General features: G+C 49.3%; 3 non-coding genes across 3 annotated transcripts in view; all 3 read right to left on the bottom strand.

Annotated features, from left to right (window-relative positions):
* The window catches only part of LOC124319766, a 4,578-nt gene extending 4,125 nt beyond the window's left edge, over positions 1-453 (bottom strand). Inside the window, exon 1 of the ribosomal RNA XR_006913457.1 lies at positions 1-453. This exon is cut by the window's left edge and continues 4,125 nt beyond it. This is a non-coding gene — a ribosomal RNA (large subunit ribosomal RNA).
* Positions 454-1,094: 641 nt separating this feature from the next.
* LOC124319762 lies at positions 1,095-1,247 on the bottom strand. The gene has a single exon (XR_006913453.1). It is a non-coding gene; the product is annotated as a 5.8S ribosomal RNA (ribosomal RNA).
* A 936-nt stretch (positions 1,248-2,183) lies between these two features.
* On the bottom strand, positions 2,184-4,478 carry LOC124319764. Its single transcript, XR_006913455.1, has one exon. It is a non-coding gene; the product is annotated as a small subunit ribosomal RNA (ribosomal RNA).
* Between the last annotated feature and the right edge of the window lie 595 nt (positions 4,479-5,073).

Below are 5,073 nucleotides of genomic sequence, written 5' to 3'. Positions count from 1 at the left end.
CCACCCGTTTAACCCCCTGAACGGTTTCACGCACTCTTGAACTCTCTCTTCAAAGTTCTTTTCAACTTTCCCTCGCGGTACTTGTTCGCTATCGGTCTCGTGGCGATATTTAGCCTTAGAAGGAGTTTACCTCCCGCTTAGGGCTGCACGCTCAAGCAACCCGACTCTTGGGAAGGGATCCGATGCACGGTCTCGGCTCGTCTTATCTACGGGCCTGACACCCTCTGTGGGTTGCTCGCCCCGTTCATGGAGACTTGGACGATAGATACCGGACAGACGCGCACGATCCTCCCGAACACCACATTCCTCGGCACCCGCTCAACCGGGCGCGAGGTTCGGTGCTGGGCTCATCCCTGTTCGCTCGCCGCTACTAAGGGAATCCTTGTTAGTTTCTTTTCCTCCGCTTACTGATATGCTTAAGTTCAGCGGGTAGTCTCATCTAAACTGAGGTCAGAATGAATTGTTTGTTTTCAAAAGGAGACAACACTTTATCTAGCTCGGCAGACTTTGGCGTTTTAAAGCCGGGAAAGATTGAATAATTGCCGGTTCAAATTTTTTTTTTTCGAAATAAAGCGAGTCTCTCGTTATTCGCAAAAATTAATTTACGAAAAGTGACAGGGCGTCCTGCGGCTTTTTGTATTGAAACAACGCGTCGTGCGCGAACCAAGCTTGCATAACGAGCGGTTAGAGTGAGTGATAATTCGCGGTGGTCGACACTTCGACACGCCCGGCGCACACACACAACTAAACTCGCGTTGAAGCGGTATATCGCGCACACGCAGCCGACACCTTGTTCGAGAAGATGTGTTTATTTCTAAAATTTTTTTTTGAGTTGGCTCAAAAATTTCCCATCTGTTTTGCCATCGAAAAAGGTTTCTTTTGAATAGAGAGGAAAAAAACAAAACAGGGCGAACCTTCTTTTATTTTTCCCCCTTTTTTGTATTTGAGGCATCGCGGACACTTAAGTCGCGCGGCACCCAGACGTTAGAGATTCGGGAGCTTTTATGCGGTCAGGCCGGGTGAAAAATAAATCTCGCCGCGACCCAACATGCAAAACCAAGACTGAAAAAATCTCTGTTCGTTCATCATTCGACCGACCCTCAGTCAGATGTGGCCCGAGCGAGAAGCTGGGCCGCCATTTACGTTCAAGATTTCGATGCTCCATGTGTTCTGCAGTTCGCATGGATTAGCGCACTTTGCTGCGCTCTTCATCGATCCACGAGCCTAGTGATCCACCGTTCAGGGTCGTATATAAAACGACATATTCGTTTTCTTCTCTCTTTTTCTCCAACCCGCCCAAGCAAATGAATGCGAGGGCGGAGAAAGAAAGCCAGAAAGAAAATGTTCCGATAAACACTCGTACTAGAATTTGGGTTTAGTGTGTTATTGTGATTTTGAATTCTTCCTACTTCATCGAGAGGGCGAAGGGCAAGCTTAAAAAACATTCGGTTTTCAACGGCATAGTGTCGGGCTTTGGAGTGTTAGTCTATACGACGCACACGCACGCAACCACGAGTATCTACGCCCGAAAAGAACGTCCAGAGTAAAGTCTCACACTTTCGTCCCCCACCGAGAATCAAAAAATCCCGAAGACGAAGAGAGAAACAAAAAAAAAACAATTTCGATTGGGCGTATCCGCTTTAAACCACCGCGCATCAGAGCGCCTGATACCCGTTCAAAATCTTGATGTTTTTTTTTTTTTTTTCCGACTCTCCATCCACCGAGTTTTTATTTTTCAAAGTGTTTGATTTAGGGACTAAGACTTTATAAAATCTCCTTTATTGTTCCTTCGGTACTCGCGGCCCAGGCGGGCTATCGTATTCTTCACTCTACTAACGTCAACACTGTGAGCGCCGCTAAAGGTCGAATGAATCTATAGAGACATTCACCATCGAAGCAGGAAGAATTTGCTCACGGCCATAGACCAAATCGAAAGACTTTGTGTTTTTTTTTGAGCCGAGAGGAAAGAAAAATCAATTTGAAAAGGCGAATCCGCTTTAAACCACCGCGCATCAGAGCGCCTGATACCCGTTCAAAATAAATGATTTTCTTCCGTCAACCCACACATAGTTCATACGATGTCTTACGCCGAAAGACTTTTGATGGGGTTTTTTTTGTTTTGCAACTTTTAGTTGTTTCGTGCTCAACCAAAGCCATATGCGCAAAACATTTGTCTTGTTCGTTTATGATCCTTCCGCAGGTTCACCTACGGAAACCTTGTTACGACTTTTACTTCCTCTAAAGGATCAAGTTCGACCATCTTTCAGTCTCGCCGTTGGTAGGCACCGCACGGGCAGAGATTGCTCCCCACTCGACGGCACCCCGACAAGCCCGTCCGAAGGCCTCACTAAATCATTCAATCGGTAGTAGCGACGGGCGGTGTGTACAAAGGGCAGGGACGTAATCGACGCGGGCTAGTGACCCGCGCCTACTAGGGATTCCTGGTTCATGGGGATCATTGCAGTCCCCAATCCCAACCACGAAGGAGGTTCAGCGGTTACCCGGTCCTTTCGGACAGGGAGAGTGAAACACGCTGATTCCTTCAGTGTAGCGCGCGTGCGGCCCAGGACATCTAAGGGCATCACAGACCTGTTATTGCTCACTGTCACGCGGCTGGACGCCGCTTGTCCCTCTAAGAAGACTGCGTGACGGACGCGAGAGCAGAAGGTATCGCCGGGGATGACGACGACCGAATAACAATAGAGCCAGCCCCCGCGAGACATTCCCGACAAAGCCCCGCCATACCTCATCCGCCAGGCAACCAACCCGTGAAGGCCGTACACCCGACGAACAAAGCACAACGAAACCAAGCCGAGAGATTGCCTCACTAAAGGAACCAGTCCCACCGAGACCCGAATCGCCGCCACCTGATCCCGACGCCTCCGTACTCCCTTCGGTTTCAATTGATAAAACCCGTCACCTATTTAGCAGGCTAGAGTCTCGTTCGTTATCGGAATTAACCAGACAAATCGCTCCACCAACTAAGAACGGCCATGCACCACCACCCACCGAATCAAGAAAGAGCTCTCAATCTGTCAATCCTTCCAGTGTCCGGGCCTGGTGAGGTTTCCCGTGTTGAGTCAAATTAAGCCGCAGGCTCCACTCCTGGTGGTGCCCTTCCGTCAATTCCTTTAAGTTTCAGCTTTGCAACCATACTTCCCCCGGAACCCAAAGACTTTGGTTTCCCGGAAGCTGCCCGTCGAGTCATTGGAGTAACTCCGACGGATTGCTGGTTGGCATCGTTTATGGTTAGAACTAGGGCGGTATCTGATCGCCTTCGAACCTCTAACTTTCGTTCTTGATCAAGGAAAACATTCTTGGCAAATGCCTTCGCTGTTGTTCGTCTTGCGGCGGTCCAAGAATTTCACCTCTGTCGCCGCAGTACGAATGCCCCCGTCCGTCTCTATTGACCATTACCTCGGGTCCAAAAGTAAAAGACCAGCAAAATCGGACCGAGGTCCTATTCCATCATTCCATGCTGCGATATTCAGGCGTTGGGATACACCTGCTTTGAGCACTCTAATTTGTTCAAAGTAAACGTTGCCGGCCGCCCGAGACACCCGGTGAAGGGCACCCCGAACGATTGACTGGGTGGAGCGAATCGAGTCAACTACGACCAAAATTTAAAAAAGAACCCGAAAGAACTTTCCAACTCTGGCCGCAGATACAACAACGACGCACCGACCACCACTCCGGCGATGTTGTCCGACCGTGAAGAGAGTCGGGCTTTGACACCCGGGCTCCCAGAGCGTGAAACGCAACACCCTTGATTCAGAGCGGCGCCGCCCGGCCGAAGACAGACATCCGACTACGAGCTTTTTAACCGCAACAACTTTAATATACGCTATTGGAGCTGGAGTTACCGCGGCTGCTGGCACCAGACTTGCCCTCCAATGGTTCCTCGTTAAAGGATTTAAAGTGTACTCATTCCAATCACGGGGCCTCGGAAGAGTCCCGTATCGTTATTTTTCGTCACTACCTCCCCGTGCCGGGAGTGGGTAATTTGCGCGCCTGCTGCCTTCCTTGGATGTGGTAGCCGTTTCTCAGGCTCCCTCTCCGGAATCGAACCCCGATTCCCCGTTACCCGTTGCAACCATGGTAGGCGCGTAACCTACCATCGACAGTTGATAAGGCAGACATTTGAAAGATACGTCGCCGGCGCGAAGGCCGTGCGATCGGCGTGAAGTTATCCAGAGTCACCAAAATTGGTACGGTGCGCGAGCCCGAAAGCCCGGCCCCGACTGGTTTTGATCTAATAAAAGCACCTCTTCTGCGAGCCCGAAAGCCCGCAGTCGAGGCTCGAGTGCATGTATTAGCTCTAGAATTACCACAGTTATCCAAGTAGGATGGAGTGGATCTAAGGAACCATAACTGATTTATTGAGCCATTCGCGGTTTCGCCGTCTAGCGGCTTGTACTTAGACATGCATGGCTTAATCTTTGAGACAAGCATATGCTACTGGCAGGATCAACCAGGTATTTCGTGTATGTTTGTTTGATATGCATCCGGCGAGTTGCGGGTTTTTATTTCGCCCACGCATCACCAAACACACACCAAATCAACACGTTTTTCGTTTTTTTTCTTTTTCTTCGGAAACTAAAATTTTTGATCGCAACGCCTGGCGTGTCACAGCGAGTCCCAGTGAAGAGAAACACCGATCCGATCCGTTTGTTGGATTTTTTTCATTTCAATTTCCAAAGTCAAAGACCATTCAACGGTCTATGAGCCCAAAGTGAATCGGATTCATTCGACCGGTCTTGATATATTCATCAACTTTTTTTCCCGTATTACGGTTTTCGACGGTCATATGTGGCGTGCTGTATGCTCATAAGTCAAGCCTGCTTTACTAAGCTGACAAGCATACATCTTTTAAATTTTTGTGGGCTCAGAGTTTTATTTTTATTTTTCCACCGCCGAGGCACACTCTCGCATCACCCCGCACGACACACACACACACACACACCTCACCGCTCAACGGTCACACGAGGCAGAATTTTCCGCAAAGACTTTCGAAGAGAAAGAGAAAACTCGGAACAACCGCGGTCAGAGGCCAGCATAGAGGCATCGTATAGA

The sequence above is a fragment of the Daphnia pulicaria genome, unplaced genomic scaffold, assembly GCF_021234035.1.
Source record: "Daphnia pulicaria isolate SC F1-1A unplaced genomic scaffold, SC_F0-13Bv2 h1tg000194l, whole genome shotgun sequence".
Lineage (NCBI taxonomy): Eukaryota > Metazoa > Arthropoda > Branchiopoda > Diplostraca > Daphniidae > Daphnia > Daphnia pulicaria.
The sequence above is the reverse complement of the archived record's forward strand: the minus strand, read 5'-3'. Positions and strand labels throughout refer to the sequence as shown.